The following is a 13,262-nucleotide window of genomic DNA, read 5'->3' on the forward strand; positions in this document are numbered from 1 at the left end:
CCTCTCAGAGAGCTTCAATTCTCAGAAGAAATCCCTCCTTCCAGAGAATTCTGGGAATTGTAGGTCGGTGGGTATAGGTCTCCTAACCACCCTTGTTGTTGTTTAGTCGTTTAGTCGTGTCCGACTCTTCGTGACCCCATGGACCAGAGCACGCCAGGCACTCCTGTCTTCAGCCACCCTTAGCACTGCTAATTAACAAAATACAGTTCCCATAAGCCTTTTGAGGGAGCCATGACTGTTGAAAGTGGTACAGTGCTGCTTTAAAATATAATGCAGATGAGGTTTATGTCACATTGAACAGAAGGAGCTTGCTTCTGAGAAGACTTCCATAGGCTTATCTGCTTAGTTCAATGATGCAAAAGTCTTTTAGTTTGTGTCTTTATGATAACTCCCCCTATGGAGCTCTCAGACCGATCATGGTGAAAACAGAGTTAGCCATTTCTTCATCAGAATCTGCTGCCTAGGGCTGCCACATTTCATACAATCACAGAATCTTAGAATTATAGATTTGCAAAGAATCTCCAAGGCTCATGTAGTCCAACCCCCCCACAGTGCAGGAATCACAGCTAAATAATTCCTGACAGATGACCATCTAACCTCGGTTTAAAAGCCTCCAGTGAAAAAGAGTCCACCACCTTCTGAGGTAGCTCATTCCGCTGTTGAATAGCACTTACAGTCAGAAAGTTCTTCCAAATGTTTAGTTGGAATCTCCTTTCTTGCAATTTGAATCCATTGGCTCAAGTCCTACCCTCTGGAGCAGCAGAAATCAAGCTTTCTCCATCTTCTATGCCTGTAGATGGCAAGCAGTCTTCTCCAGGCTAACCATATCCAATTTTTTCTACTGTTCCTCATAGGGATTGATTTCCAGACCCAATGATCATCTTGTCCATTTATTTATTTATTTATTTATTTATTTATTTATTTCTAGCATGTTCTGTAAGCACGGAATCAATCATTAAAAAATCAGGAGGAAGCCATTTTTATCAAGAAGCAACTTATAGCTTGGCCTTTAGAGGAATAATAATTATAATTAGAAAAAGTAAGGTGAGATTGTGAGCTCACTTTCTGTAAATAAGCTATTAAGAGGCTGGTGCTTTTCAGAGGCGCCAGCAAATGAGGTAAAATTAAGGTATTATAATAAACAAACGTTTTATTATGAACCAGACAGGCACCTTGCTATGCCAAGGGAGAGTAAATGAATGGAATGAAAGGAAATATCAATAAAATGCACGGGAAGACAAATGAGAAGAGTTTGTTTTTAGCCTGGGAATTTGTCAATTACTGAGCTAACCAAGCTTAACAAAGTAACACCCTCTGCCTGGATGAAGATAACTACCACAAATCACTGTATGCAGTAGAGGACCAACAGTGATGTTCTGAGACCACCAACTTATCCTGCACCACCTGATTGATTTCACCCCCTCATTTATATTCAGAGTGGTCCCTTCCCAGCTCCATCCATCACCCTCCTTGCATCTTTTCTCTCACAAGCAAAGTCAATGCAGAACTGAGATTAGGCATAGCGATGAATTTTTTTTTTTTACTTTGGTCAGCATGATCCTTCTTAGACTCAAAGACTGGGAATCAATTCAAGCGTCCATATTGCCCCGTGATAGATCCAGATCGTGTGAAGTTGGCTATGCCCACCAGACCATCTATGGTGCCTGTGAAAGCTCTCAGAAAATATCCCCTAAAACATCCACAATACCTGAGAGACAATCTGCACTTCGTGATCAGTTTCTGTTGCCATAGGATACCCACCACCCGTCTGCTCAGAACAGGGGAATGGTGCCAAGAGCTTCTCTCTGTGAGTGAGTGCAGCAGTGGCAAATATAGGTGCTTGAAAGAGGTGCATATCTGCACCTTTGTGTGGCTTGTCGATTTTTCTACACTTTTAGTAGTGGCTTCCATGGTGTGTAAAAGTGTTTTGTCACAGACCATAGCAGCCGCTTTGTTTTATAGCCATGCCCATACAGCAGGGGTCAGCAAGGCTTACCGGCAATGGGAGATTGTCCGTGGGCCGGACCGGCACAGCGCAACTCCAGAAATCGCTTCTGCACATGCCCAGACACCCAAACGCCTGTGGCATCTGGGCATGTGCAGAACCAATTTCCAGTATCTGCACATGTGCAGATGCAATTTGCAGCTTGGCTCAGTGAGTCTCTGCACTGTGCTGTGCTGGTTTAGCGCAGCACGTGGCGGATTCGCAGAGCGGGCGGCTTGGTTCAGGGGTGGCTTGTGGGCCAGTAAAACAGTCTTTGTGGGCCACATCCGGCCCATGGGCTGCACATTGCCGACCCCTGCCGTAAAGCATCACTGATGCCCAGAGCACTTCATCAAAATTCCAAATGCACCCACTGGCTTGAAGAAGTTGGAGACATCTAGTGTCGAGGCAGCATAAGGAATAGTAAGTGCAACCTAAGTCTGAGCCACAGTGTAAGATAGCAAGCAGGTCTCTGCCATAAGTCTTTATATAGTCCACAGAATATGTTCAGGATGGAAAGTAGAAAGGCTGACCATGACAGTGCAGTAAGCCACCTTGGTACCAATTGACTAGATTGAATCAGATTATGCTTCCAAATCAAGCTCTCTCACCAGTGTGAACAACTAGGAGATCTGCTCCTACTGAGTAATCCGTGCCCCCCCCCATGGTATTGGACTCCAACTCCCATCTGACCCAGCCAGAATGGCCACTGTTTTGGGTTGATGGGAATTATCTTCTTCTTCTTCTTTGGCGATCACTTGTAGTCGAGTAAGATTGTCTTCCATAAACACGGTTTTAACAAGGAGTCGGTAAGTGACTGTGGAGGCCAATTCTGGATCCACACGTCCTTCCACAGTGGGGACATTGGTTTCTGGATGGGAGCTGATCAAGGTGTGGATTTGCCAAGCGTGCCTTCCTCCTAGCACGTTTCTCCCTTGCATCCTGAGTTTGAGTGTGTTCAAAGCCCATGACACCTTTGGTAAAGGCTGTTCTCTAACTGGAGCGTTCACAGGCCACAAGTTCACCATCACTCTCTTACTAGGTACAAACCACCTGCAGCCTCGACTGAACAGAAGCTGGATATGACAGCAATAGGTAAAACCTGGCTGGCATGGTGTGATGGCCTGGGAATCCGATTCAGAGGGTGAACCGGAGGAATCCCAGCCTGCACAGGAGTCCCCGCCTCCAGGGCCGGCTGAACTGGGGCAGGGCCTTGATTCTGAGGCGCCTGCACCTGTGCCGGATCCTCAGGAGCAGGCACCAGGTGAATCCACTCTGGCTCCAGAGGTGGTTGAGGACTCAGTGCCTACAGGTGAGTCTCCCCCTGGGCCCAGTAACCCTTTGGCCTCTCCTGAACTGCAGAGGCTCAGGGCAGAGAGGCGAAGGGAACTGGTTTCTCCCAGGAGGAGTGCTCGCCTTAAGGCCAGGAGAGGCGGGTCTCCTGGGGGCCGGAACCGCCCCTGGCCTCAGAGAAGATAAAGGCCAGTCAGCCCGGTCCCAGGTTGCGGGAGCAACGCCATTGTTGACTACCTGTTCCTGCCTGGACCCAGACCTGACCCTCCAGTGTTCCTGTCCCCGCCCGGCTTCCTGCTTCGGACCTCGCCCTGCTCCTTGTGAACTGTTTCCAGGCTAGTGACCCAGGACCGGACTTTGACTACGCCAACGGTAACCTTCCCCCCGGGACCAGCACACATATCCAAAGTACCGCATAGCTCATAATTAGAACTCTTGAAGCAGCAACGTTTCAATGCAGCAACATGGTTTGAGAAACAGAGTTTTTGGAATTGATACGACAAGGCAGAGGATACATTATCTGCTCTTCAGAAGAAGTAAGGTAATTAGATTAGAAGTGGATGAGCCACGTTAAGAGGATTCAAGTTGAGATGCTGCAAATGTCCATGATTCCCTACTTCTTATGCGTAAGCGGAATATTTGATGTTACAAATAGGGCTGAGATTGAATGCCTCCATCTTCTGCATGCTGTGAAATTTGGGACATGACGGGATGATTTTGAGAGTAGAATGGCAAAAGGGAGAAGAGGTATCCCATGAACTTCAAGGAATTCTGTCCATTGTCACACATCTTCTTTCCTTCCTTCCCTCCTTTTCTTTCAGCAGGCAAAAGTAAGATACTTTGAAGGCTTGATCTGGGGACTTCAAAGTGCCACACCACATGATGTTATGGTGATTAATAGATGAGGATCAAATCTGACATCTGAGGCCAGTCCTGATCAGGATCTAGCCCATGGTGCTGAAAGGAACCCCATGCCTGTTTTAATGGATAGCATTCATTTTTTTGCTGCTGCATCACCCTGTTGACTCATGTTCAGCTTGTGGACTACAAAGATCCTGAGCCTCTTTTCACATGTGTTACTGGAAAACCAGATGTCCCCCATCTTATATTGGTGCAGTTGCTTTTTCCTGCCTAAGTGTAGGACATGGCATTTGTCTCTATTGAAAATTCATTTTGTTAACTTGCACCCAGTTCTCCAATCTGTTGAGGTCATATTGAATCCCAATTCTGTCTTCTGCAGCAATAGCCACCCCTCCCACTTTGGTGACATCTACAAATTTGATGAGCAACTCCTCAATTCCTTCATCCAAATCATTTCTAAAGACATGAACAACATTTCACCCAGGACAAAACCCTGCAGCACCATACTTGTCCTTTGTCCAGGATGATGATTAACCATTTGTGAGCACTTTTTGTGTTTGGCTAATCAACCAGCTGCAAATCTATCTAACAGTTACCTCGTCCAGCCCACACTTATAGTAGCAGCTTCTCTGGAAGATTATCATGAGGAACTTTGTCAAAAGCCTTACTGAAGTCAAGATACACTATATCTACAACGTTCCCCTGATTCACCAGACTTGTACTGCTATCCCCCCCAAAAGAAATGAGATTTGTCTGGCATGACTTGTTTTTCAGAAACTCACAGACTCCTCAATTATCTGTTCTAGGACCTTTCCTGGTGTCCACATCACGTTGACAGGTCAGAAGTTACCTGGGTCTTCTTCCTCTTCCTTTTTGCAGATGGGGACATCATTCGCCTGCATCCAGTCTACAGGGACCATGCCTGTTCTCCAAGAATTCTCAAAGATTATAGACAGAAACTCTGAGATTACATCCACAGCACCTTTAGTACCCATAAGTGCAGCTCATCATCATCTAGTTGGTGCCAAAGATCAGGAGGTGGGGGGTGGAGGTAGAGGGATGGAGGCAGATTGAGCTAGATGGAGCAGAGGTTCCTTTGAAAACTTAACAGTTATGACATTGTCTGAGGGATGCTTTTAAAAAACCCCATCTTCTTGAGATTAGCCATTCTATGTGTCGACTGTGACTACCAAATATGTATCCAAAACCTTGTTGCAAATGCCCCTGGGGAGAACAGTCCTCAGGACATTATACAGGAAAAAGGATGGTTGCACTCCTGAAAACTTTCCCCTAAATATTATTTCCTGGAGAATTGCACACATCATCATGGAATGTATGTCACTTTGGGGAACGCAGCATCACACAAGCAACACAGTTCCGTCTCTCCAATATCTAGTACATGTTTGAGAAGTAAAAATAAGGTTGAGGGTAATTTATTTATAGGAATGGTTAAGCATCAGAGACACAGCAGAGACCCAGTGGGACCAAAGAGGACTGCCTGGCAGTGTTCAAACAAGGCCTGTGGACAAATGGGGAGGTGACCTGGAATATTTCTTCACTCTCACTCTGCTTTCTGCTTGAAAGCTTGAAGGTCACAGGGAGAGGAGATCAAGACCGTAACTCAATTGACAAATGTATAAAGTGCTCACCACTCTTTTTATTTTTAATACGTTCCCTGGCTAGCTGAAGTCACAGTCAGATATTCCCCTCACAGCTCACCAGGGCAATATTCCATTCATTAATTTTTATTTCAGATTAAGGGGAATGAGAAAAGGGATTCAGAGGAGAGCTGAGAGGGGATAAAAGGTCTGCAAAGAGAGTTACAGGAGAGAAAGCTGAAAGAGTCAGGTATATATTTAGCCTGAAGAGGAGATTATTAGGCCATGGGCAATTTGACAGTTTTCAAATATGCAATCGATGGCACATGTGGGATGAAAAGAAACATCTCTAATCTCAAGTTTTGAAGTTACTTATCTCATTATTAGACGATAACCCTGGGGGCACACTGCTCATACTTGAAAGTATCTCCATAAGGTTTGATGTCACCATCTCCCTTCTCTTGGTACGTTAGCAAGCAACACAAGAGGTCATTACAGGAATCAGAAGATCAATGAGAACCCCCCCCCCCACACACACACATTCACCTACCCTCCTAACAGTGGTATCACTGTCACTTACTGCAATGGGGCAGGGGTGAGGCAGGGTTGTGATGAGTTCAGGACTTCATAGGTGCACCTGCAGAGACAATCAGGCATTCCACCAGTGCACTCACACAAACCCAGTCCTCACTGCTGCCCTTCCCAATCCCCACAGAATCTTTTGGCCACTTCTCAACCTTAAGGTAAGCTCAAAACCTGCACCCGCTAAAATTCTGAAGACATTCCAATGCAACCTGAGAACAAGGCAGAAGAATGGAAGCCTCTTTTGCAGGGGAAGATTTTTTTTTTTAAAAAAAAAAAAGGAATTGGGGGACAGCACAGCAGTCCTCCTTTAATCATTATTTAATATCATTCATTTAAGTTTCTGAATGTTGATGGCAATTGCTGGGCAATTGCTGGTTTTGTCAGGGTGGGGGTTTGAGACTATTTGTTCTGGTAATTGAATTGGTTGCCAGTGGCTAGTTTGTGTTTGTTTTATGCCAAATTTAATATTTGGGTGTGTTTTTTGCTGAGACCCTCCCGCCCCGAATTGCTGCTAGGTTGAATTTACTGTTGAGATGTTGTATCTATGCTGTGTGGAATTTTGCTAATAGACTCTTCTTGTATGTTGCCAGGAGAAAAGTTGATATTAGAAAACTCATAAATGGAAATAATAAATTAAATAAGGCCTTGTTCAGCTAGGCAGGGAAAGAAAGTGCTGGACAGAAAGCCAGTAAAGAGGCATGGATTCCCTCTCTTGATTTCTTAGAAATTTGCTCCTCTCTTCAAAACAGCAGGAGACTCTTACATAGCACTGAATTGGCTCCTAACAGATTTTATCTTGCTCCACCACTTCCAATGGGGGGAGAAGGGTTTGTTGGAAGTGGTGCCTGTCCTGCAATCACCTTCCCACTAACTCCCCATCCAGTCCTGATTATGTTACTGTCTTTACAAGAATCCTCTCTTTCTCACAAACTTAAGTTTAGAATGAGCCTTCTTGCTTCCATCAGAAAGTAAACTGAACCATTTCAGGCTGAAGGGGAGGACTCAAAAGTACACATGCTCCCCTCACATAAAACTCTCCTTATTTATAATGATTCTGCTCAGGAAAAAGACTTAATTATGTGCCATTAAAATGCTACTTTGGTGTGGACAAGGAACAATAGTTCATGTGATGGTGAGAAGAGCACTAAAACTCTAAATTCCCTACCTGCAAAGCGAAATGGCAGAGCCCAGCAACACATGACTCAGGTAAGGCCAGTGTTGCTAGATATCCAGATTTCCTTGTAATGTGTGTCAGAATTTAAGGTCATCATATGAGCAATGAGATCCCCTCCCTGCTGTCTGAAATGGTACAGCCCACAGTAGGTGCATCAGATGGTAGAAGTGTTTCCAAGATGTGGTGATTCTTATGTACACACTCAAAAATATGGTCACTTGCCTTCTTGAGCACTTTTGTAAGAACTTAAGAGCCCCACTGGATCAGACCAAAGGCCCATCTAGGCCAGCAATCTGTTCTCACTGTGACCAGGCAGATACCTATGGGAAGCCCACAAGAAGTTCCTGGGTTCAACAGTGCTGTCTCCACAATGGCCCCTTTGTATGATAGTTTCACCTTCTCTTTACTTCTCACTGCACCCCATGCCCAGGCTATGTCATTTACCCTGATTTTTGTCCCCTCACTCTTTCCTTTCATAATTCTCAGTGCATATCCCTGGGGGTTCATCATTGGAATAGGGCTGAGATTCTCAGTCAGGGCAGAGAGAGAGGTGGGTACAAAACATTGCCTAAAGGGGGAGTTTGTGGCTGCTCATTTGACAGAGGTCAAAAGTAGTTCCCTAAATAAGAAAGTGAGCAGCAAGAAGAGAAGGAGTGGGTTCTTTCAGTATTCGCTGCCAACTCCCCCAAAGGTACAAAGAAATAGATTTGTCAGAAAGGTGCCTTTAAGTCTCTGCATTGCTCCGATCTTCGAAAGGATACCAAAGTTGCCCCTGAACTCCAAACCACTTGGGGGAAAAGAGACCAAAGTATTATCTTGGAATGGCATGAAAAGACTTCCTCTGCCACTTTGATTTGTGTAATGTATGCTGTAGGATTAGACATCGTAGTTAATTAAGCTCATTAAAGTGGATGAATATGAGATGAAAAGGAAAAATATAAGAATGCAAATGGAGAACAAGTTGCACACAAGAGGATTATTTTCATTCCAGATTATCAATTTTAAGGTAGTTTGGGCTTTTATTACCCTGAACAAAGGAAGCCTTTGGATTGCAAAGCCTTTCAGAAATGGCTTTGAGGTTGTGATGAACATTATAAGCTCACATCATATGAACCTTGGGGTTTCTTTCAATTCTACGAGTCTATGATTCACCAGTGACTCACAGGAAGTTTCACTGTCTCTGAGCACTTTAGGGCACATAGCTATCTTGTGCTTGGGGAGTGAGTGGGCTACTTAGGGCTCCCTGCCCTCAGACCTCAAACCCTACTCCAGAAACTGAAGGGCAATGTGGATTGGCTGGGCACCTGGAATTTCCTGACTATCCTTTTTTCTGGGGTTTGGTGGAAGTAATAGCAATATGCATGGGAAGGCAGATCAGAATGCTGGACAGCTCCCAGTGTCATGAGTTTGTTCACCAGATCAGGGTCCCTGAGGTCAATTTATGGAGATGAAATTGGAAATTTGGGGAGGATCAAGGTCCATCAGCTCAGCTACAGTTCATCTTGGACTCACAGCTACCCATAGAGGCACAGGTCAATTCTGTGTCCAGGGCAGCTGTCTACCAGCTCCATCTGGTACTCAGGCTGAGACCCTAGAATCATAGAATCATAGAGTTGGAAGAGACCACAAGGGCCATCAAGTCCAACCTCCTGCCAAGCAGGAAACACCATCAGAGCACTCCTGACATACCTGCCCTCAGAGTGGTGCATGCTCTGGTTATCTTCCGCTTGGACTACAGCAATGCACTCTACATGGGGCTACCTTTGAAGATGACCTGGAAGCTACAACTAATCCAGAATGTGGCAGCTAGACTGGTGACTAGGAGTGGCCACTGGAACTATATAACAAAAGGATCTTCCCTGGCTCCCAGTACATTTCCGAGCACAATTCAAAGTGTTGGTGCTGACCTTTAAAGCCCTCAACAGTTTCGGCCTGGTATACCTGAAGGAGCATCTCCCAACCCCATCTTTCAGCCCAGACACTGAGGTCCTTCTCCGAGGGTCTTCTGCTGGTTCCCTCACTGTGAGAAGCCAAGTTACAGGGAACCAGGCAGAGGACTTTCTCGGTAATGGCGCCCGTCCTGTGGAACACCCTCCCTTCAGATGTCAAAGAGATAAAGAACTACATAACTTTTAGAAGACATCTGAAGGCAGTGCTGTATCAGAAAGTTTTAAATGATTGATATTTTACTATGTTTTATATATGCTGTAAGGCACCCAGAGTGGCTGACGAAACCCAGCCAGATGGGCAGGGTATAAATAAAATAATCACCACCATCATCACCTTTCCACCTCCAAATTTTTGCCTAAACCCTCAGCTCATTCAATTGGTTTCAGGGATCCTAAACCCCCCAAAAAGCATCTTTTATCCCACCTACCTAGGTTCTGTTAGCCATGGCTCCAGTCTGGGCTTGGCACAGTGTAAATAGCACCTTTATTTCTTCCCTAGTATCTGCAATCTTGCAAACAACACATAGAATTAGTCACATTCCCCAGAGAGACAGGTGTGACCCGCTAAGTTTCCCATGTGTCATATTCACATATAAATCTAAGCTGCAGAGGACACAGATACAAATCACACATCAAAACAATTCTCTTCTTTCATTACATGCAGCGGAAACACTTTTTCTTCTGGACAACAGGGATGTAATTAAAGCCACAAAGAAAAAGTTGCCAGCATTTCTGACACTTTTGAGAGGTGTGCAGTCCTTATGAAAGACAGATTTGTGGGGTGTTAAAAGCTGCAACTGCTACAAAACCTCCTCTTGCTTGAAATCAAAACTTTGTCATGGAGCAATAAGGCAGGTCTCACTCCATTAAGAGCAAGGGGGTCCATTTTATTTCCTTAATTTAATGAATGAAACAAAAGCGCCCATCATTCATTTTAATTTGTTGCACTGTCTTCCATCAAGTCAGCCCATCCTGTGACCTTCTAAGTCAAACATAGCCCAAGGAACATAAACCAAACAGAGATTTTTGTGGGATGACTGCACAAAGAGGGAGGCATAAAAGAAGAACACTTTTGAATCAGTTTGGTATGTGTTTATTAAATTTATTAGCAAAGCAGAGCATGGATGATCTCCATTTGATGCTTGACAAAATGAGCTGGTTTTTGCTCTTTGTGCTGGAATGAAAAAGGACAAATGAACTTCAGTTTTCTCTCTCTCATAGCCCTCAATATGGACAAATTTTGACTTCCCATTTGATATGAAACTTACATTTACTTTCAACAATTTAAATCATGGCTGAGCAGGGATTTGAACTCTGGTTTTCCAGGCTCTATCCCAACACTCAAACCACTACAGCGGTACCTCGGTTGTCAAACGTAATCCATCCCAGAAGACCATTCGACTTCCGAAACTTTCAACAACCGAGGTGCAATGGGCAGTCGGCAAATTCCATTCAGAAAATGGAGGAATGCACCTTGGAAGCCGCTCAACTTCTGAGGTGCATTTGAAAACGGAAGCATTCGCTTCCGGGTTTTCATTGTTCAGGTTCTGAATCATTCAGCTTCCGAGACGCTTGAAAACCGAGGTTCCACTGTACCACATACTGGCTGTCAAAAGGCATGCTTCTGTCCTGTTACTGTTCAGACTCTCTCCTGACCTTGTGGGTTCCTCCCCTAAAAACAATCCTATAGTGTCATAATAATATCACTCCATTAATCACACCAATCTTCCCGAGATGGTACTTTCCAATTCTTTTGGGCTGTAACTGCCTTCATCCCCAACCATTTGTATGCTGCCTGGGGGTGATGTCTGACATCATCTAGAGGACAGTTGCTTTGAGGTGGTTATGCTACTTGGTCCCTAGTTGGCTGGGACCACAGCACAGAAGGGAGATGATGCTAGCAAGAGGAAATCTTCACAATTACAGTGAGCTTCCTTCCATGAAAGCATAATATACTGTGGTATGCCCTTTGGATCAGTGCCCTAGTCTTCTGCTGTTGGATTAAGCAAGCCAGGAGTAGAAGTGAGTCTCCAGTTAAGTCTACAGCTGCACTGGTATTTCTCAAATAATAATTTTGTTCTTTGGACTCTTTGAAAACTGTTGGATAATTTCAACATGACCACTGCTCCAAACCCATGAACGGGGTGGATAATTTGTGGATCCAGCTCCACATATTCGAATATTATTGAAGAAAGCAACTGACTTGTCTCCTTCCAGTGTGCAACCCCTGCCATGTAGGCCTGGTTAGTTCCAGCAAGGGTCCTAATTTTGCCTGCATGGCTATTTCAAACCACACCTACCTGCCCCACAGCTGACATCATGAGACATCAGGAGTAGGACAGGTAAAGATTCAGAGGGACAATGGAGATATCAAAGTGTACTATTGACTATTCCTTAGCAAGCAGAGCTCACTGACTATGCCAATCATCTGACTGGCACTTACACCAAGTTCCTTTGAAGTGTTCACCTGATGTCACAATGACACTAGGTGATTGGCCAGTGCACAGTTCCTCCCACCAATAAAAAATGACCCTCACTTCTTCATCTGACCCTTTAGGTGAGAAAGTTCCCTCATCAATGCCTTAGTCAATTCCATGTTTCATCTGCCGTTATGAACTAACCATGCTCTTTCATTCACCATTAAGTGAACATGAAATTTATCAGAAGAGAAGATTCTGGAATAAAAAAGTTCTGACTCATAAATATTTCAGTCTCAAATATCTCTGCCCCCTCTCCAGAAGATATTCAACAAAATACCCGCCTTGTACCATAAGCTAACAGAGCTGGAAAATCTGGGGATGCCATCTTCGCTCATCGCTAATATCTGATTAATGTAACATTTTTAGGCAATAGTCTCAGAAGCATGAGGGACACAGTTGTGATTTGCTTGCCGCCAGCTGTGCCTTCTGCAACACTCCAACTCCATTTCAGATTGATGTGTCGAACACTTCAAACTTGACTGGATTTCACTTCTTTTAAATAAGTGTGTTAGAACAAAAGTTCTTGGCTTTTCGTAATTGGAATGCAATTTTTTAATGGAAAATAATATTATTACAGAAGCCGCTGTTTCTTCTAATTGCATTTCAGATGCATGGCTGTCACCTCCATTTTGTCAAGGAGCGAATCGTCTGAAATTGGCAAGGTCTTTTCTAATCAGTTCAAGTTGGGAATTGATGTCATAATGCACCCGGTACATCTGTCCATTATTGAGCAAATTGCATGATTATTAATTTCACCTCCATTTGGTTTTATTCACAAAGCATCTGAAATTGCAGGGCTACTTTTTTTTTAAAAAAGAGTGTTAAGGAGGAAGCACTAGTTGTCCAAGATATCACCCCCCCCCCCCATTTTTCCAATGAAAGTTTGTCAGGACTGTTTCAGTTCTAAAAGAGGGAAGGTAGAATGGACACATTTCTAACACTTAGGTAAAGTTTCAAAGGTTATTAGAAGGACCAAAAAGTTGCCAGACCAGGGCAAAAAGAGGATGTGTGGACAACCTATGCCAGATGTTTGTGCTATATCCATTGTAGTGCTACATTAAAGTCCAGGTAGGAGAAGTGATCGACACTTTCCAGCATTACACCATTCAGTTGGACTTATAAATGCCATCTCCAACTCCTTAAAAGATTCCATCAGCAGTGTCTGAAATTTTTTACACATCACTTGGGAAGACAGGCAAACTAATGCCAGTGTACTGGAAGAAGCAAAGAACACCAGTGTCAAAGCAATGATTCTTCAACATCAACTTCATTGGACTGGTCATGTTGTTTGGATGCCTGATTATAGTCTTCCAAAGCAACTATTCTATTCCAAACTTA

Source organism: Podarcis pityusensis, assembly GCF_964106645.2.
Source record: "Podarcis pityusensis genome assembly, chromosome: 9".
Classification (NCBI taxonomy): domain Eukaryota; kingdom Metazoa; phylum Chordata; class Lepidosauria; order Squamata; family Lacertidae; genus Podarcis; species Podarcis pityusensis.